At 39.4% G+C, this 22,837-nt stretch overlaps 1 long non-coding RNA gene across 1 annotated transcript in view; it reads right to left on the bottom strand.

Moving 5' to 3' along the window:
• LOC126426943 (uncharacterized) overlaps positions 1–22,382 on the bottom strand; it is a 28,082-nt gene extending 5,700 nt beyond the window's left edge. Inside the window, exons 1-2 of the long non-coding RNA XR_007576464.1 lie at positions 20,097–22,382; positions 4,451–4,594 (exon numbers count right to left, since the gene is read on the bottom strand). This is a non-coding gene — a long non-coding RNA (uncharacterized LOC126426943). The remainder of the gene's footprint in view (positions 1–4,450; positions 4,595–20,096) is intronic.
• Between the last annotated feature and the right edge of the window lie 455 nt (positions 22,383–22,837).

The raw sequence follows: 22,837 nt of genomic DNA, 5'->3' as shown, positions 1-22,837 counted from the left end.
GAAAGGCTATTTACAATTTGTACAGAAACCAGATGGCAGTTATAAGAGTCGTGTGGCACGAAAGGGAAGCAGTGGTTGGGAAGGGAGTGAGACAGGGTTGTAGCCTCTGCCTGATGTTATTCAATCTGTATACTTAGCAAGCAGTAAAGGAAACAAAGAAAAATTCGGAGTAGGTATTAAAATCCATGGAGAAGAAATAAAAACTTTGAGGTTTGTAATTCTGTCAGAGACAGCAAAGGACTCAGAAGAGCAGTTGAACGGAATGGACAGTGTCTTGAAAGGAGGATATAAGATGAACATCAACAAAAGCAAAACGAGGATAATGGAATGCAGTCGAATTAATGAGACACTTAAAGTAGTAAAGGACTTTTGCTATTTGTGGAGCAAAATAACTGATGATGGTCGAAGTAGAGAGGATATAAAATGTAGACTGGCAATGGCAAGGAAAGCGTTTCTGAAGAAGAGAAATTTGTTAACATCGAGTATAGATTTATGTGTTAGGAAGTCGTTTCTGAAAGTATTTGTATGGAGTGTAGCCATGTATGGAAGTGAAACGTGGACCATAAATAGTTTGGATAAGAAGAGAATAGAAGTTTTCGAAATGTGGTGCCACAGAAGAATGCTGAAGATTAGATAGGTAGATCACATAACTAATGAGGAGGTATTGAATAGAATTGGGGAGAAGAGGAGTTTGTGGCACAACTTGACAAGAAGAAGGGATCAGTTGGTAGGAGATGTTCTGAGGCATCCCGGGATCACCAATTTAGCATTGGAGGGCAGCGTGGAGGGTAAAAATCGTAGAGGGAGACCAAGAAATGAATACACTAAGCAGATTCAGAAGGATGTGGGTTGCAGTAGGTACTGGGAGATGAAGGAGCTTGCACAGGACAGAGTAGCATGGAGAGCTGCATCAAACCAGTCTCAGGACTGAAGACCACCACCACAACAACAACAACAACAACAACAACAACCCTGTACATAATTGTGCCTATATGAATACAAGAGAGTCCATCACCTATCTTACCCACATGGCACACACATCATCATTTGTACAAATCATTTCTCTACAATGCTACACGGCCACCCTTCACAGACGCCCATCAAAGACACGTTGCGGAGTACCCAATGTATGAAACTTCCCAGATACAAGAATTGTATCTGGCAGTATATAATTTACACATAGTTCTCAAGTCATTTTCCTCAAATGAAGATGGATACTACATCATATCTGTCCTTTGAACAAATACCAAGGTTCAAGGATCATGGTCACATATTCTATTATACTGTTAGATATTATCAGAATGGGAATTGTTAAATGCTATCAAATTCCAATGAAATTATGGAATATATATAAATATTCACTGACTGTGTGGTAACATTGTGTGTTACGTATGATCTCAGGTGTTACATTCACCTATCACTGTGTTCAACGGTTAAACAAGGATTTTCTCTTACTGCAGATATCTGCATAAAATTTCCTTCATAGTATTAGAACATGGTTGCACACTTTTTTGGTTACCACTGCAATAGGCGATTAAAATCGCAGTGAAAAGTCTCTGGTGTGTTGTCTTTAAGTTGGTGCAAACATAACTATCACGTATGTGCAATGCTACTCAGTATATTTTCCCATATTTAACACAAGAAGACATCAAATTCAAATCAAAATCAGTCCATACTGAGAAACTCACTGCACATGATGATTATACGAGTTGGGAGTTCAGTAAAAGCATATTTAGAACACGATGAACTCTGGGAGTGTGTGTGGCACCAACACCACAAAGAAGTCAAGACAAGAGCAAAAGTAACTTTGCTGTTAAATCCAATCAATTACATGCATATACAAGATATTTAAATAGGTATTTGGCATTACTGAGGAACCTATTTTGGGATTGTCCGAAAGTGTTTAAGATTATGTGAACAAAGCCACGTCAATCACTCATAAATTAATAAATATTAAATTTGATGTCACTGATGATTGGCTTGTAACAATGATGTTGCCCTGCTTGCCTGAGCATACAAACTGATGGTAAGGCCCGTCCACATGCAACGATCTGTCTGCGCACATCACATCTGCGCAGACAGATCGTTGCGTGTGGACAGAAGATTTGCACCAACCTGAGGTGTGTGCAAACCTGGAAGTTGGAGTCGGAGGTTTGAGCAAAACCTCTCAAATCTGTGGGTTCAAACCACATCTGCGCAGACAAGTTGGAGCGTGTGGAGAGGGGATCGCCGCAAATCTGGCGCGAAACAGCTGTTTGCTCAGTCTAGTGTTTGTATTTGTGCACACAGGGTGTTAAAATGGCTGATACTCGTCAGTGTTCTCGAGAGTTTGTAAGTGAATTCATTGAAATATATAGAAACTACCCTCGTTTGTGGGAGATTAAAAGTAATGAATATAGTGACCAAGGCAAAAAGACAGCAGCGTACAATGATCTAATTGAAACATTGCGGGCAGTTGACGCCTCGGCAAACAGAGAAACGGTAATAAAAAAATTAATTCGTTGCGAACTGTTTCGTATCCTGGAACAAAAGTTTGTAACAGGTCGCTTCTACACAGTAGCGATCTGAAAATGCCTACTCATAAACAAAGTAAACCATAGCTCACTGGCCATGTAGGTACATAATCTCTAATAATATAGGCCTACTGTGTTTCAAACACGTCTACAACACCAAAAATATTATCTGTAACTTGAGACACTTAATTTACTTGACTTTCCTTCATGAACTCATCCTTCAGGACAGCGTAAATAGCTTCACATGTGTTGGGGATTATTTCACTCAACGCTTGTTTCGATATTGCAGTTGAAAATTCCAAATCCGTGTAGCTCCTTCCTGTTGCTATGAATCTTAATGTTACCACCAGCCGTTCATGAGGAGAAATTGCCCTTCTCATAGAAGTATTTTTTCTCATAATATGAGGGGTTACAAGCTTTAAGAGATAGTTATAAGTTCCGACATCCATCCGCAAATAATTTCGCCAGTCGTTAAGTTCGCCCTGCAACTCTCGCAGTAAATTTACGTGAGAAAACTGCTTTCGCTTTAGCAGCCACTGTCTACACCATTTTGACCACTTTCTCTGTTTCCTGCGGTTATTCTGAATGTTTTTTGCAACACAAGTTGCGAACACAGACCACAACAGAGCTTCCTCCATTTCTGTATTTCAAAATAACTGAGTTAAATTTTTAGATATATGTCTGCTTGTGTCTGTATGTGTGGATGGATATGTGCGTGTGTGCGAGTGTATACCTGTCCTTTTTTCCCCCTAAGGTAAGTCTTTCCGCTCCCGGGATTGGAATGACTCCTTACCCTCTCCCTTAAAACCCACTTCCTTTCGTCTTCCCCTCTCCTTCCCTCTTTCCTGATGAGGCAACAGTTTGTTGCGAAAGCTTGAATTTTGTGTGTGTGTTTGTGTTTGTTTGTGTGTCTATCGACCTGCCAGCGCTTTTGTTCGGTAAGTCACCTCATCTTTGTTTTTATACATAATTTTTCCCACGTGGAATGTTTCCTTCCATTATATTGAGTTAAATTTTTGACGTTTACGGGGAGCGTAGTCGCTTGTCACTGATATTTCTTTTCTACACCGACAGATGGCAGGCGAGTAGTAGATTGGGGTTTGTGTCGTGTGAACACACCACATTTGCAGTGATCTTTTGCATGTACAGATATCTGCGCCCATGTCTGCGCAGACAGATCATTGAGTGTGGACCAGGCTGTAATGGGAATTGAAAGATTAGGAATAAATATCACTTCAGACTTCATTAAAACAAAGCTTTTGTGACAGAGCCACAGAGTTCAGCATTCTTCACAGGAAAAACACCGTAATACAAAACATGTCCAAGAACAAACCATGCCCTCTAGCAAACCACAGCAAAAGGCAACAAGGGGGCACACGATTACGAGTGAAACAAATGTAGGCACATTGCCAGACAATGCTGCATAATGAAGAAAACGATAAATAAATTTTAGGAAAAGAAGATTCTGGCCAGAGGGGCTGGACAGGGAGAAAGATTAGAATTTAAAATTCCATCATCAGTGAGATCGTTAGAGACGGAGCAGAAGCTCAGATTATGGGAGGAAGCGGAAGGAAACCGGTTGTGCTATTTTCATAGGAACCACACCAGCATTTGCCTGGAGCAATTTAGGTTCAAATGGCTCTGAGCACTATGCGACTTAACTTCTGAGGTTATCAGTCGCCTACAACTTAGAACTAATTAAACCTAACTAACCTAAGGACTGCACACACATCCATGCCCGAGGCAGGATTCGAACCTGCGACCGTAGCGGTCGCTCGGCTCCAGACTGTAGCGCCTAGAACCGCACGGCCACTCCGGCCGGCAGCAATTTAGGGAAAGCACAAAAAACCTAAATCTAAAAAAATCAGGTTATACATGACAAACAAAGTTATGTTAACTTGAAGACATAAACTGCACAATTCTTAACAAAAACTTACATTACTTTGTGGGTACAGTTCCAGATTTAAAAATCCTCATTTGGACATCAGGCACCAACCAGTCCATTAGGCTGATACAAGGATGTGCAGTTACAGACTCTGCGTCCAGTGCGATTTTCTGCCACTTCTTATGTCCCACGCCAACTGAAAGCAATGTAAGAAAAAATTTGTTAGGAATGGACCTTATTTTTTCATACACTAATGCAAGTACAAATACAAATTACAGGTCACCTCAATATTGCAGTTCTAAGAGGAATTTTGTCAACAAAACCTAAGACAAAACCATTAACAGGTATAAATATTAAGGTCCAACCACTTGCAAAAAAGCCATGTTTAGAAAACTGGCTAGTTTTTGTTATTTGATTAAGAAATATTGCAAAAGTTCACAGACTTTCTCAAACAAAATAATTACTTAATAGTTTCAATAATGAAAGCAATTACAATTTCCCTCTAAAAGGATTTTCTGTTCTTTTGCAGTAAGCATTGCATGCTGCAGTCTAGGAGAGGGAGAGAGAGAGAGAGAGAGAGAGAGAGAGAGAGAGAGAGAGAGAGGGGGGGGGGGGGGGTGTTCTGGCAAAGATATTCACTACAAAATATTCTTGACCTGTAGATTCAAAAAGAGAGATCATTCAATCTTTTTGTCAGTATTGCACAATGTCAGTTTTGTGTCTCAGACAAAGCATGAGGCACGTCTAGAAAGTTAAGCACCATTTGGCAAAATCTCACAAGACTTTTCTCAAAACAAAATTTATTTTTAGAGGAAAGAGCATTTTTAAACTGTCGGTCTACACAATTGCCACCATTGTTTAGAAATTTGTCATAGTGGAAAACCACCTTTTCTATGCCCTCTTCACAGAAAGATGCCCCCAGTGAGACAGCCACTGTTGAATACAGATTTTTGCACTGTCATTGCTGTCAAAGCACCTTTCTCCAAATTCACTCTTCAAGTTCAAGGGCAAGTGGTAGTCGGAAGGGGCGAGACTGGAGCTGTACAGTAGGTGACTGGACTGTTCCTAACCAAACAGCAGAACATGGATGCCCACTGCCATGAGGAAACACAATGCCTTGTTTTGAATTGTGCAATGAAGTTCTCTCAATGGTTCTCAGTATTATATTGCAAGGAACTCAACAAGTAGAAAACAACTCACAAAACGGTGTTCAGCAATGAGCCTTCACTGGCGGCATCTTTCTATGGAGAGGGTAAAGAGAAGTTGGTTTCCTGCTGTGGCGAATGTCTGAACAATAATGGCAATTACACAGGAAAATAGTGTAAGAAATGCTCTTTCCTGTAAAACAAATTTTGGTTAAAAGCTTTTTTCTTTTTTCAAAACAGAACTTACTTTCTGGACATGCCTCATACACAACTTTCATGGAATGTTTGATAACAGTACGTTGTTCTGCTAATACAAGGTAGACCTACTCTTAATCTTTTTACTTCAAGCATTAGTAGGACACCAGGAAATGCATCTGTCTACAAGGGAGACACTTACAAAACACTTGGGTGACCCATTCTACAATATTGCTCAAGTGTGTGGGACCTGTCTCTCATAGGATTAACAAGGAACAGTGAATGTACACAAACAAGTGCAAAACGAATCATGAAAGTTTCTCTTTGACACACAGAAGAGCGAAACAGAGACGGTGCAAAAAAAGAGGTGGCAAAAAGAACTGTCGCAAACTCTCATAATAACAACTTATAAAGTTTGAAGGACTAACATGATGTGAGGAATATATACAATCCTCTACACACTGCTCCCATAGTGGCAATGGCAGGATTAGACTAGTTACGGCATACACATTCTATCCGTGCTCCGTACCCAAATGTATCAGCAGCTCCTAACAACTGCTACAACCTTATGTATCCTCTGAAGTGCCTTTCACATTGGTTTGCACAGTACAGATGTAGATGTAGCACAGGTTGTTTCTTTTGAATGACAGTAAGCCTTGGCTATGCTTGTCCACAACAGCATAAAACCCTACAAACTCTTGCTTGATCATTCCTACATTATTATGAACAGAATGAGATTTTGTAGGTACAGAGCAGTAACAGTTAACTATTGCACAACACCTAAGAATAACTGGGTAGATGAAAAATCTACTCACCAAGCAGCAGCAGGACAACACACACATGTATAAATGTTAAGGAAATTTGTAAGCTTTCAGAGCCAGTGGCTCCTTCTTCTGGCAAAAGGGTTGAAGGGGATGGAAGAAGGATGAAGAAAAAGGATTGGTGAGGTTTAGAAAATGGGGAGAGTTTGGAAATGTTGCTCAGAACCACAGGTCAGTGGAGACTTGGTGGTCGGGATAAGAAGGAAATACAGTTAGAATGTCTACGGGTACAACAAAAATTGGTCATTATATAATGTACTGCAAGATGCTAATGATATTTGTTTATTGCCCTTCAGCAGAAGTTGCTACAAAAATCAAAAGCATTACATTATGAACAAGAAATTGATACCTCTAAGAAAAAGGAAAACTATTTAGAATATTGTTAGGTGGGAGACAGGGAAGAATAAAAGAGCTTTAGAGGACTTCAAAATCAAACGTGACGGAAATCTTGTATGCAATATTGCACACACCAGCCAATATTTTCTACAAACACTTCTTGTCAGTATCAGCACAAATAGGCTACAAGGGCTCTGTTGATGAAGCCCTGAATCTTATGCAAAATACTATCCTCGGAAATATTGATAAAATCCACATTAGCCTTGTCACAGTATCTGAAATTAAAAGATCAATCATCACTCTGAAGAGTGAAATTTCACTGGAGTAGATAATATCTCTAACAATTCATTGACACAGTGCTGTGGTTATGCAAGTGATGTACTAAGCCCCATTTTCATGCATCCTTGTAACATGGAACTGACACACTCAAACATACTGTTTTGAAACCCCTCCTCATGAAAGATTAAATAACACAAGTTACAAATTACAGGCCAATTTGTCTCCTCAATGCTTGTTCAAAGCTACTAGAAAACCTCAAGGATACAAAAATTTTGGAACAAGCAATCTACGTTTTTATAAAGTTCTAGAGTCTCTAAATGACAAAATGATGAGAACAGGATTATTGTGTGAGTTATCAAACCATCAACACATATGAAGCACTGAAAGCTTTGGATCAAGGCAGTCAGGTAGCTGCAGTATTTCCTGATTTCCGAAAAAGCATTTGACACAGTACTGCACCTACACTTATTGTCGAAAGTACGATCAAATGGGGTATCAAATGAAAATTGTGACTGGATTGAGGACTTTCTCGTAGGAAGGATGCAGCATGGTATCTCAGATGGAGAGTCAACATCATATAGAAGTAACTTCAGGTGTGCTCCAGGGAAGTGTGTTGGAACCCTTGCTGTTCATGTTGGATATTGATGATCTTGCAGACAATATTAACAGTAGTATCGTAAAATTCCCGGTAATTTAAAATCTAAGAAATATTCCCAGGGAATATTGCTGGTAATATTCCAAAATTCATAAATTCCTGGGAATTTAATATGTAAAAGCAGTAATTATATGGTTAAATCAAATTTATAGGGATCTGGACTTGAACTCCTTGTTAGAAATAAACACATTTTTTGGTTTTCAATGTTTTAAATATCAAAGAATTAGCCCTAGAACTGCCAAGCATCGACATTTAGGACTCTTACGTTACCTACAACTACCAACGTCAAAATAATCAACCTTTAGAAAAGCCGAGTTTATAATATCGATATGCCATCTAGTGAGTAACTTAAGTTACTAAAATACAAAGGGAAGTTTGTTTATTCAATTTGTTAAGTTTTCTGTCAATGTTAGAGGTATTTTAAGCTATAAAGTTTAAAATACTCGTGCGAATTTTGTAAACATTAGTCGTTGACAATGGCATTTCAGGGAAAAATTATGCTAATAAACCAGCCAAGATTTATGATTTACTTGAAAATACAAGTGATTTTATTGACACAGAACACGATAAAATATTAATTAGCAATTCTAAAAGTGAAACTGATAGCGATATTTCGGAAAATAAATTTATAAATCATAATTCACTGCAGGAAATGAGGAGTCTTTGAATTCTGAAAGTGAAACACCTCTAGTCATTCGTTGGGAAAAACTAAAAAATACTACAGATAATGGCCAGTTGAGAATTATGACTCCAGAAAAATATTTTGTACGTTTAGATTTCGTTCAAAGAAATGTGGGGTTTCAACTTGCCTAAAAATAGTAGGCCTAGTGAATATTTTAAATTATTTTTCCCCCAGACTTACGGTAAATGATGTTCTGCTTGGAATTTGCACAGAAATTAATGCATTAAATGATAATTCTTGGATTAAAATGTATGAATTTACTTAGTTAACCTAGTTTTAAGGTTCTTTAACGGTTAACAAGTGTTAAAAACATTCAAAATCTAAAAAATTTCATGAATTCCTAAATTTTGAGAATCTTCCCAGGCCAAAGAAATATTCCTGGCAATATTCCCATTTTATAAGTTCCCTCCCACTGGGAATACACCCGGCCAACATCACTAATTAACAGTAACCTCAGACTTTTGCAAATGATGCAATTATCTGTAATGAAGCACTGTCTGAAAGAAGCTGTATATATATGTTGTCAGATCCTGATAAGATTTCTAAGTGGTGCAAAAATTGGAAACGTGCTTTAAATGTTCACAAATGTAAAACTGTACAGTTCACAAAATGGAAAAAAAAAATAAATATTTGTATCCTGTGAGTATATCAGTGAGTCACTGCTGGAGTCAGCCAACTCATACAAATACCAGGGTGTAAAACTTTGCAGTGAGATGAAATGGAACCATCACATAGGCTCAGTCGCAAGTAAAGCAGGTGGCACACTTCTGTTTATTGTGAGAATACTGGCAAGAGCATTCAGTATACAAAGGAGACTGCTTGCAAATCACTCATGTGACCAGTTCTAGAATATTGCTCAAGTGTGTGGGCATGTACAAAATAGGACTACCAGGGGACATTGAACATATACAGAGAAGGGCAACACAAATGGTCACAGGTTTGTTTGATCCGTGGAAGAATGCCACAGAGGTACTGAATTGGAAGACTCTTTAAGATAAATGTAAACTCCCGAGAAACTCTATTAACAAAGTTTCAAGAACCAGCTTTAAATGACGACTCTAGGAATATACTACAATCCCCTACATATCGCTCACATAGGGATCGTGAGGACCAGATTAGAATAATTACAGCATGCACAGAGGAATTTAAACAATCATTCTTACTGTGCTCCATACGTGAATGGTACGGGAAGAAACCCTGGTAACTGGTACAATGGGACATACTGTCTGTCATGCACCCCACAGTGGTCTGCAGAGTACAGATATAAATATTATTAGAAGAAAGCTAACCCTTTACAAACAAGTGATGTACCAAATAAGTGGTTACAGTCATATCTCAAAGACAGGAAGCAGAAAGTACAGTCTGGGAGACGGGTCTTTGGTACCGACAGCTCAGTAGCATCATTCCGTCACCTAGCGACCGAAGGCAGCTAGCCGGCTGCACTCGAGTAGGTAGCAGGAGCCACGCTGCCGCTTTGCAAAGCTGACGCGAGCGTGTCGGGAATGTACCAGTGAGTGTCTCATGTGCAAACTGGTGCTGTTGGTTGTTGTTGTTGTTGTTGTTGTTGTTAGTGTTTATTTACTTCTGTTTTCTTTCAAACAATGGTCATTGCAACGAGTAGTGCCAGCCCAAAACATGAAGTGAAATGAAGGAAGGAAAGTATGCTGCACGGCCAAGCACGCGAATTCGTGTGTTCGGTGAGGGATTACTATGAACGAGAAAGGAAAAAGGTGGGCCTTCATTTCCTGTTGCTCAGGTTGTTAAGAGGACTGGAGCAGCATTGAAAGTAAGAAAGAACACTGTTGTAACAATATTGTAACAATAGGGAAAGAACAGTACGGTATAGACTGTAGAGCAGCACAACAAGGCTCCGCTCAGCAGGAAAGAAGCAGCCGAGGAAAAAGAGAATGTCAACTTTGAGCTATTTCCAGAAACATGCTATTTGTCGTCATATACAGGATGTCCCGTTTATCTTGACCACCCTAAATAACTGTTTGTCCATATGCAAATTACAAAATGTTTGAAGCAAATGTTTTTTAGCCATCAGGGGGACATCAATCAGCACAATCGCCTTCGTTGTAGCTTTGCTTTTTACAAAGATATGAACAGCAGTACGACTTTTTTAAATGGTACTCTGCTTTTTTTTTTTTGTAATTCGTTTCCTCTCTAAAGGCCTATTCAAAAATGTATCACAGTGTACCATTCACTGAAACATAGCGTTGTTAATTACGTAACACAACACTGACTTTGAGCCTGGGATCACAAACTCTCCACTTGCTGGAGTTGTCAGAAAACAAATGAACACCAAGTAAAAACATAAGACAAAACTGACTTTGACTCTCCTGTACCATTGTGCCCAGGAGTAGAACATTTGAAGGTGCTCAAAGAGGTGACCACAGACACCAATACACTGGTGCACTCGTTGAATGGCATGATTATTTACTGATTCCAGTGTTACCTGCTGAAGAGAATTGTAAGCAAGCACAATACATTCCTGCACATCCTCTGGAGTTGTTGGAATATCGCTATAGACAATGTCTTTAATGCATCCCCAAAGGAAAAAGTCCAGAGGGTTTAAATCAGGAAACCTAGCAGGCCAAGTTACTGTTCCTCTTCGACCAACCAATCTGGCAGGATACCCTCGGTTCAGAACGCCACGTGCACACACAGTATTATGTGCTGGACATCCATTGTGTTGCTACCACATAAGCATTCTGGTTCTTAGCCGCACTTTGTCCAGAAGAGGATGAAGACTTCGTCTGAGGAAGTTGGCATACACTCAGCCATTTAGACTACCACTGACAAAATAAGGGCCTATAATTGTAGTACCAAGCATCCCATACCAGACATTAACTATCCATTGACACTGATGTTCCACCTGTCTAAGCCATCGTGGGTTGTCGCTGGACCAGTTGTGCTTGTTCCTTGTATTTCCTTGTCCTTTGTTTGAGAAGGAACATTCATCGGTACATAGAACATTGGAGAAGAAGTTTGGATTGGTGAGGATTTGCTGCTGTGCCCACTGACAGAACTGTACACGATTCTGGAAATCACTCCCATGGAATTCTTGATATATGTGTACATGGTAAGGACAGAACCGGTGACATGCAAGAATACGATGTACACTGGTATTAGGAATGCCAATCTCATGTTCAAGCTGTCGTATGCTCACATGTGGATTCACAGCAACGGAAGCGAGAACATTAACTTCGGCAGCTTCGACTGTGAGAGTGCTATGACGATTGTGTTGTCGTGGGTTGAAACTTCCCATTTCTTGATGCAACAAGATGAGAAAACATCCGTCGGGAAGGTGGGTTCTTGTCAGGATATTGCTCTCTGTACAGTTCCACTGCCTGCGAAGCATTTCACCTACCTTCAATAACAACAATAGAAGAAACGTTATGTTGTAGAAAGGACAGCCTTTACTGTATGCCTAGTCTACACAATGGCATTTAAAAGGACTAAACTACTGTACTAAATGTAGCCGTACATAAGAAAACAATATCGAAATTACTGTTCTGCTAACTTACATTTCCCACAGATGAGTAGCATTTCTACCGTCTCTTCAATGGTGTACATTCTACTCACACAACTCTTCAACTGACAATGGTTGACGGAATGGCAGGTGTGCATTCTACTTATGTTTACATTTGTCCTCTGTCAACGTCAGCACGTGGATGTGTTCCATTACCCCGAGTACCTGCGCTGGGAGCGTCAATGTCAATGTTGTGTTATGTAATAAATAATGTAGTGTTTCTGTGAATGGTACAATGTGATACATTTATGAATAGGTCTTTAGGAGAGGAAATGAATTACCGAATAAAAAATACAGGGTGCCATTTTAAAAAAGTCATACTACTGTTCATATCTTTGTAAAAAACAAAAGCTACAACGAAGACAATCATGCTGATTGATGTCTCCCTGACGGCTAAAGAACATTTGCTTGAAACATTTTGTAATTTGCATGTGGACAAACAGTTATTTAGGGTGGTCAAGATAAATGGGACACCCTGTATATGGCTATTACAAGAGAAGGGAACATCCCACTTTAGCTAAATTACTTGTGTCACTTCAGACAGACGATCTTTTTGAAGGAAGCAAATTTTCATCATGTACAGTGCTCAAAGACATAGGCTTCTGCTATTCAGTGTTGGACGAAAAATACTGACGGAAAGGACAGATGTAGTTGCATGGAGGTGCAGATTCCTACACAGAATTGTGGGTGTGAGATTCAACAATATAGTGTGGGTAGACGAAATGTGAGTTAATGCCAACCATGCATTACAAAGAGGCTAGAGTAATGGAATGCCCGAGGGGACCATGGCAGTGCCTGCTGGAAAAGGAGGGCAAATTATTGTCTTACATGCAGGTTCATTGGCTGGTTGTGTGTCAAACTGCTTGTTAATTTTTCATTCAAAAGAGATGAACAGTGTGGTTTTTCAAAAGTATTTCAAAACATCACTTATGGCAAATCTAACAATTCCATCAATGATCGCCATGGACAATGCCCCTCATCATTCCGTTGTTCACGATAGACCAACTTTGGCAACAAAAGAGTGGTTGCAATGACGAAAAGTGGATTTCACAGAACCTTTGAAGATGGTGGTATTCCTCAACATTATGGCACAAAGGAAACTACAATTTCCGACATATGTAACAGGTGAGATTTCCAAAGGGCACTGGCAGCTTCCGCCATACCACTGTCACTTCAGTCCCATTGACGGGGTTTGGGTGCAAATAAAAAATTACATTGCAGCAAACAATAAAAAGTTCACCATCTCTTACATTGAAAATCACCTTATAGCAGCTATCGACAAAGGAACAAGCGAGACCTGGACAAAAATTGTGAACAGTACTGCAAGTGTCATTCGAGAGGCAGGCAAAAATGGAGGCGTTGTGGAAGAATGCGTAGAAAATCTAATAATAAACTGGGAGGAAGCTACGATAGTCTGAGCAGTGCTAAAGAAGATTATTTTTAACACAATTCTGACAGTAATGAGAGTGTGTTTTCCATTAGCATAACTACAACACACTCAAGAATGTAAGGAGTGAGAGCACGACACCGACCTACCATCATGTGGGTAGTACTATCTTCAGATTATAACTGCTAACATACTGACAAATTATTCAGTCGCTAGTTGTAGAAATAATTAATATTGCTAATATTCAACAACGGAAACAAAAACTTTGTGTGTTCACCAATCTGAGAAAATAGTTTTCATTTATATTGCGAAGTCTGACAAATAACTTTATGATATTTCAGCATATTAGATACTAAATAGCTCTTTTCAGTTTTTTGAGCTTATATATGATGTAACCATAAATAAATTCCCGCATACAAATGCGACGTGCACATTATTGACACTTTTGTTTCTGCTGCTGGAGAGAACGCGTACAAGTTGGGACCGGGTGCAGAGTGCCGTAACCCACGCTCGGCAACATTGTCGTCAGCCCTCCTGAACTGGCAATACCAATCACTCGTCTCACAGACTATAGTACTGGTATTAAAACGGTACTGATGTATCTTGCAGCAGTTTGGCTTCATCAGAGTGGAAAAAGCATCATATGTGGAGTGTCACATGGAGAAATTCTTGGTATTTTGCTGTTTCTGATATCTATAAATGACAATGACAATATTTATAAATGACAATGTACAAAGCTACAGTACGATTTTACCATTTTTGCAAATGACACCAGCATTGTGACTGATGGCAGTACATGTGAAAATCTTCAAGGAACTGTGAACAATATTCTCATCAACTTTTTTTTTAGTGTTAATGGACTCTCGTTAAATTTTAATAAAACCGACTGGATTCCAAATTCACTGCAACTGCCAAAACCGACAAAAAGCTAACTGTAAAGTGTGCCGTTCAGACAACAGCAAGAGTTATAACAACAAAGTTCCTGGTTGACTGCATAATAAATTGGTGTCGTCATATAATAAATCATCACAAGAAACTCAAATCATCAATTTTTGCCGTGTGTATTCTCTGCCTGAGTGAGAACTTAAACACTGCGAAAGCAGCATACTACAGATACTCCCAATCCACAATGACATATGCAATTATATTTTGGGGAATCTGATCATTATAGTTCGTTTAAAATCACGTGATAGCTGACGTGTGTCACTTGACACTGCAGTGATGCCACATTGGCTACTACTCGGTTAAAGGCAACATGCAAATGCAGTGGATCACTTCACTTCACAAGTGCTAATACGCTATTCACGTAACGCGGAGCGATGCAAGAAGCTGTTGCCATCAGGTGTGGTGGAAACGCGAGATGCTCTATCCACAGCTTATTTTAAATGACCAATGACTGAACTGTAGCAGACTCGTGTCCTAGCCTAACCAGAAACTCTCGATGTGCCGTGTATCCAAGAAAATGGTGATCAGCAGAACAATTAATCACACTCACTCTGTTCACAGCAATTAAAGCTGACCTGTACCAACAACCTCAAGACACAAATTTCAGTACTGAAAGCAAACTGTAACATCCCACTTTTGCTGTGCAAGCTGATGTGATACCTACTAATGTGCTGTCGTGGTTGGAACTATTTTACAGGTCACAGGCAAGACAGGAAGATTCCAGGCAAAAAAAGAATGATAAGAACGCAACATGACGATGGAAATGATGCAACAGAAGAATAAAAATGAAAAAATTACATTTAAACTAACAAACTGAAAATAACAATAATAATAGGAGCCATTTTGATAAAGGTTTTAAAATAATTATTGTCACCTGATGGGAACAGAACCCATGACTTTCTGCATCACAAACTGCAACTCAACCACTGCGCTACGTAACACCTTCAGATTATTTTGTTATATTTATTTATCTCTAGGACCAGTTACAAAGATCATTTACTGGCTTCAAAAAGTTCAGTTTCACGCCATGTCGTATGAAGTTTACCTACTGTAAGCTGATCTCTGTAACAGTAATAATTGAATTTTTTAAGCCAAATTGCATCCTGTGCAAAAGAAGTAGGGTCAATGGAAGCGTCCGATCCCATCCGTCTGCTTTGACCATGATGTAAGTGTGTTGTGGTGTGGCATTACGACTCAGAGTTTGAGTTGGTTGTGTTTGCAGATGTCATCCTGTGTTTGATGGCGCCCTCTGCGCGTGTGTGTGTGCCGACCTACTTTGCAGCGCTGAAATTTGTTGGCGGTAAGTAATTGGCTTTTTGGGTTTATTTTCTCAAGTTGTAATGTTTTGTGTACCGGTATTGAATGTGTTTTAATATACGTAGAGATGTTTGATTTTTGAGGTGTTGTGGGTTCTGTTTTGTTTTTCATATAAATACTTATAGTTGACAGTCTATATAGGTCAAGGGAAACCGTGATTCTAATTTTTGTAGTTTTATATGTAGGTAATGGTGTTCTGGTATTGTCATGTGTGGTCAAGGGAAATGTCTGATCCAATTTCCGTAGCTTTTGCTGTAGGCGTTGGGGTTTTGGTCATCAGCAGTGGTTGACCTATATAGGTCAAGGGAAGTTTCGGATTCCCGTGGATGTAATTACTTTTATGGTTTGTCATCTTATGTGTTTTGGGATCGTAGTGTGATTTTTTTTACTGTTATATTTAGCTTGCCCCCTCCCTAAAACCCCCAATTTAGCGTGGTTATCCGGTTAGTTTGATTGTATTTTTTGAGGGAGATGTTATTGTCTTAATTATACGTATTTTCATTTCTAAAAACAAGCATATAGAGGAAATGTAATTTGCCGTCTACCTCCTCCTCCTCCATTGTAAACTGAATTCTCGAGTTTATACTATTTAGATGTTTGTGGAACCGGCTTAGTTCCTCCCTGCCATGTCTCCACAGCAACAACATGTCACCCACGTATCGGAACCATACATTTGGTTTTTTGCTGGCAGTACCTAACGCCTGGTACCGATACGTGGATGACACATTTGTGCTGTGGAGACATGGCAGGGAGGAACTAAGCCGGTTCCACAAACATCTGAATAGTATAAACTTGAGAATTCAGTTTACAATGGAGGAGGAGGCAGACGACAAATTACATTTCCCCGATGCGCTTTGTTTTTAGAAACGAAAATGGTAGTTTGGGCCACTCAGTATACCGCAAACCCACGCACACGGACCGTTATTTGCACCTGGATTCGAACCACCACCCACAACAGAAGCGGGGTGTTATCAAGACGTTAGCGGACTGAGCTAGAAATATTTGTGAACCTGATATGCTCAACACTGAGAAGGAACATTTCCACAATGCACTAATGAAGAACGGATATTCGTCCACCAAAATAAAATGTGCGTTGAGGCAGCCACGCAGGCTACTGCAAAATCTAAGGTTTTCCTGCCGGTTGTTAAAATGTAACAGAAAGAATAGAGAGGTCTTGACGAAGCAGAATATTACCATGAATTACAAGCCCACCAGGAAGATACAAGAATACCTTAAGCCTGCCAAGGACGTTCGCAAACCATTGCAAAAAGGTGGAGTGTATAGGATCCCATGCAGCTGTGGAGATGTTTATGTTGATACCACTAAAAGAACTGTTTCTAAACGTTTGGAAGAGCACAAGGGAAATTGTAGAAGAGGAGAAACGGAACAATCAGCTGTTGTGGAGCATGCTTTCCAGCCAGGGAACCACAATATCCGTTTCGAGGAGACGCAAGTACTAACAGCCAAAAGCGGATATTACAAAAGGCTCTACATGGAGGCAATTGAAATCACTAAACACCGTAATAATTTCAATAGAAAGGAGGAGGGCGTGAAATTAAACGGTATATGGATGCTGGTGTTAAAGAAGATGTGTACCACCCGTCCACTACTGGGTGATGGCAACGGCGATGGACAGCGGCCAATTGCACTGACGTTTTTAACCACGTTACGTCACGTCGCGGGAGAGCGCGGACACGAAATTTAGCGGCAGTCAGTAGCGAGCCAGTGGGTGTGTCGGACCTTCCATCGAGCTATGGACCCCCTTGAAGATGTCTCCCGCAGTCGGAGACGAAACGTTGGGAATTGACACAGAATTCATCAACCAACCACGACATAACAGCCCGGATAATTATAATGGACATGATATTTCTGGCCGTGAAAGTCTACATTTTAGTAACCTTTGGCTAGTGGTGTGCACAAAACGTGCGTTATTTTGTTGTCATAATTTTGTGCGTTGTTTTGGATGGGCTTACAATGTGCGATGAGATGTGAAATAAAAGGAATAGAGCCACGATTCGGTATACAAACACAACAAGAAAAAAAGCCAGAAAAGGCATTGGGAGTGAGCTTACTGTTTCTTGTGGCAGTCTGGCACTGACGAACAATTTGGGCATACATTTAGCGCTTTGATTGGAGGAAGACACTCCAACATGTGAAAGAAGTGTCAACTATCAAGTAACTTTAATCAGACTATACCAAAGACAATACTCCTGCCCCAAAACTGTGTTGTAAGAGCAGATCTAGCTGTAGAAACCAATATTGGAAACTAAAAGTTCTTACTACTAAATGTATATTTTCAATTGTGTGTTTCATTAGTAAAAATACCGATGCACTGCATAAAAGAAAGTGACTATCATTAATGCAATACGAGTAGACAGCATGAGTTACACAATTGTAAATCTCTGACAGCAGTGCCGAAGGGTGTGCATTGCATTGGTACAAACATTTACACTGCTTTCCCTCCAAACGCCAAGTCTAAGTGTGATACCAAGTCCACGTTTAGGGAGTCTCAGAGCCAAATTTTTTTTCTGGAAAGGTCATTTTACAGTTCGGATAAGTTTCTTACTCACAATGAAAAATCTTCTAGATCTGTGAGATATATGTAAGATTTAATATAATGTAACACTGAACAATCAAGCAGATACTATTTTTTTTTTTTTAACTTTGAACATCAACAAAAGCAAAACAAGGATAATGGAATGTAGTCTAATTAAGTCGGGTGATGCTGAGGGAATTAGATTAGGAAATGAGACACTTAAAGTAGTAAAGGAGTTTTGCTATTTGGGGAGCAAAATAACTGATGATGGTCGAAGTAGAGAGGATATAAAATGTAGGCTGGCAATGGCAAGGAAAGCGTTTCTGAAGAAGAGAAATTTGTTAACATCCAGTATTGATTTAAGTGTCAGGAAGTCATTTCTGAAAGTATTCGTATGGAGTGTAGCCATGTATGGAAGTGAAACATGGACGATAAATAGTTTGGACAAGAAGAGAATAGAAGCTTTCGAAATGTGGTGCTACAGAAGAATGCTGAAGATTAGATGGGTAGATCACATAACTAATGAGGAAGTATTGAATAGGATTGGGGAGAAGAGAAGTTTGTGGCACAACTTGACCAGAAGAAGGGATCGGTTGGTAGGACATGTACTGAGGCATCAAGGGATCACCAATTTAGTATTGGAGGGCAGCGTGGAGGGTAAAAATCGTAGAGGGAGACCAAGAGATGAATACACTAAGCAGATTCAGAAGGATGTAGGTTGCAGTAGGTACTGGGAGATGAAAAAGCTTGCACAGGATAGAGTAGCATGGAGAGCTGCATCAAACCAGTCTCAGGACTGAAGACCACAACAACAACAACAACAACATGTCATAATTATCTGTAATGCAAAAGTGACCTAGTTTTACCTTTGTCTTTTTGTAATGTTACTACATATGTACTCATCTGTGAAGAAAGATCGCACAAACTGTCATTAAAAAAAAAATGAGTTGACAGTCGATATCCTTGTGAGTTTATCACAGACGGATCAAAAAGAGTTAAAACAAAATAAGTAAAACAATGTCCCCACACATACAAACTACAGAACAACTTTAAAGTATTTACAGGCATTCAGTTGCTTCATTTCACTGGTAGGTTTACTTCTGCAGCTTTATGATCATGATGTTGAATTTGGAAGAAACTGATAAACAGTGCACCTACAGTGCAAGACGGCTTTTTCTTTGTGTGCTGCTGACTGCTGGTGTAATGAATGACAGGAAGTGAACACGAATCATTGGTCGGATGTCAGCAGTCAATTAGAATGCTCACCCGTAATGTGCTATTGTTCATAAATAAAGTTGGATCTACAATTTCCATCTTTTATGTTAAAATCTAACCACATGTTCGAATTTTTTGGCTAACTCAGAAATAAGATATAAAAGTATATATCACTATGACGAAATATATCTGAGACTACACTACACATAAATCCACTACAAAATTGTTTTTGTTGCGAGTATGTGCTTTGCCAATTCACAGTAAAATTGTCACACACCTTCCTAATCTAGGCTTCCGGCCACACTAGAAGTCAGTCTGTAGGCGCATACAGTTTTCTTCTCGATCTCCATAGCAGAAAAAAATCAATTCATATATTCTGCCAAAAGAAATCATTGGATTCAGCGATTCTCATCGGCTACCATATACTATTGTCCAACTACTTAAGACCACTAGATACAAATTGCTAACAACAGCATGCAGCAGAAGAGTCAGGTACACTACAAGTGTACTTAAGCTAAGAAACCCTACAATGAGTCAGAGAAAAAAAGGCAAACAGAAATACATGTCAAAGGAACATTTTAAAAAATCAAATTAAATGGAACAATCAAGTGAAATAAACAGATTCCACGATTTGAAATATCACAACATACCTCGTAAGAAAGAGTAATCGAGATTTGGTGAACAGTCTTCAGAGTAGTTTGATGCGGTCCTCCATAACTTCCTCTTCACTTGCACAAAATAACTGTGTAGTACATATGCAACTTTCAATACTTAACATACGAAAATTATAATTTGCAGGCAATATTCTTCATAGGCTTTCATCTGGTCTGCTGTTGAGCTGCCGATTGCTTGTTTCAACATCTCCGTCATGGTACCACAAATTTTGAACTTAAATTTAATGTTTCACTTGACCACTTATACTCGGGTAAATCACGTAATACCAACTTGATGTATCTGAACTCGTCACAAGTGAGAGATCACGGTTATTAACGTGATCACGTCTCTCAGTCTCTATCACTGGGCGAGTGACACGAGATGTTGCCCCCATCTTGCACGAAAACAATGGTTTCCTCACAGCTGCTGTATAAGTTCTCAATAACGTGCAGACGTCACATGGTACACCTGGGTGTATTTTCTTCAAAGAAGAATGGGCCACGAATAAAGGTGATTGTAATTCCGAACATATTACAAGAGGCGAGGGCTATGGCCCTGTGAGCACGACACAAGGTTTAAAAGTACCCCAAATTGGGCAGTTCTGTATATTCACTATACTGTTGCCACAACTGCCTTGAACTTGAGGAAAACTACAATGAGACAAGCATTTCCAACCGATCCATTAGTACTATCACCGTGACTTCAATTTTCACATAGGTAAGGTCCCATACTTGCACAGAAGGGCCTATTACATTCATTAAGACCCATATCAGTGAACATCAACAGGTTTTGTTCATCAGTACCCACCAGTCAGCCGAAAAATGAAGACTGTAGCAGTGCTTTTCACATAACTGTCTCTGGTATCCATTCAAACAAGTTACAAATTATGCTGCATCTTCTGATAAAGGCATTTTTAAAATATACTATCACATATTAAATGAAGCTGGCTGGTATTGTGCACCACAATCAAAATTAATTAGAAACTACTAAGATTTGCACCTTGAACTAAACAGCTTTTCAAATGTTAGCTAAATTTGTGCAAACAATTTTGAATACTTCAACAGCTTACATAATCAACATAATAGTCCTCTGCAAATTAGTTTGTATAAGCAAATTGTCCTACATTAAAAGTGATCTTATGGAAGTTTATAGTTCAGCTTCTTTATGAAGTGTGAAACATGCATCGATTTTAATTTCATACAGTCTGGTCGAAGTCTTGCTACTCCCCTTCTTTTTTGGTCATGATATGTGTATTTATTTATTTTGAACATGTCACAGTTGTGTAACAAACACTGATGTTTTATGCTCCCTTGTTTACTGAGAGACATTGGTATGGGCACCATCACTGTCACGGCACAAAACGATGTAGCGCCAGGTCCATGTGAAATTTTCTGAAGCATAGGCAGTGCGATTTCCTGGAATGCCTTTGTAGAAGCTCGCTTCAAATCGGTAATTGTCTGGAATCACTGTTTTGCAACAAGCTGCTTAATTATTTCCTAGAGGGAACTGTCAATTCAGATGTGGACTCCTCAGAGTCCACTCGATCAGTGCTGGCAGATGCAGTGACCTTCTCCTTATCCACCTGCGAGATAAAATTCCATCCAATATTTCTCTAACACAGACAGAATAAGTCAGCAGGAGCTCAATCTGGTTGAAGCCTACCATCAACAAGAATGTTCAGTCTCTGGAGCTCTAGAATAAACCATTCATGCAACATTTGCAAGTAAGGATGTTGAATCAACTGCACTGTCAAGGAAATACAGCCAAGGTCATAACATGTGAGGGATTATTTTTTAACTCTTCATAATATGCTCCAGAAAACTATACTTCTATTCCAGTAAGAGTGACAAATTGCACATTAATATGAGAGGAAAACTTTGCCCCACTGTGGGAGCACCACAAACACATCGAGTAATCCTGGACAAGCTTTAGGTCTTCGCCACATGTCCTCAACACTCAACTCATTTACGAATGTTAGCCTCAAAGATTTAAATTCCACATCATTTTTCATGCGTGTCAGCAAAGTCATTTCCACAATAATCTTATGGGAAATCTAGACATAGAATCCACCACTGCTGCACATTTGTTGTCAAATTGATGGTTGCCCTGCCCAATTTCTATTCAGAATTGATCCAGTTCTGAAGAGTTGCTGTTGCTATCACGATATCATTTGCTCTGGTGGAGCATCTTTATGGAATCTTACTGCAAAATCCCATTGCACATCTGTGTTGATTTTCCTGGTGTGTGCAAGTTCATGAGCCCACGCACTTGCCAGAACATGTTCTTCCACACTGCAGGTACTTGTGTCTGCAATCTGAAAAGAAGAGACATGTGGAATATAAATATACATCATGAAGAAAAGTCAGGGGAATGATGGGAATTTCAGCCCTTACTGTATACATATAATACACTGCAATGAGATAACTTTCAAAAGACTGATTTTATACCATTTTCAATGTTAATTTTATCTCTGCATTAGTAGCTCAACCTAGATCCATTTGAAAATGCTAACAGTAGACAATCATTGGTCCCCCTGCAATTTTTACCTCCCACACTGTTCTTCGCAGAATATCAACTGTTGAATTAAGTCTCAATAAATGTCGTAACTTATTCCTTCTTTTACTTACATTGGGGAATAAAATTCGTTTCTATCCAATTTGGTTCAGTACCTTTTCATTACCTATCCAATCTACTCATCCCACTCTAGAGTAAAACCACATTTCAAAAGCTTCTACTC

Source organism: Schistocerca serialis, chromosome 11 (genome assembly GCF_023864345.2).
Source record: "Schistocerca serialis cubense isolate TAMUIC-IGC-003099 chromosome 11, iqSchSeri2.2, whole genome shotgun sequence".
Lineage (NCBI taxonomy): Eukaryota > Metazoa > Arthropoda > Insecta > Orthoptera > Acrididae > Schistocerca > Schistocerca serialis.
This window is presented reverse-complemented; position numbering and strand designations above follow the sequence as displayed.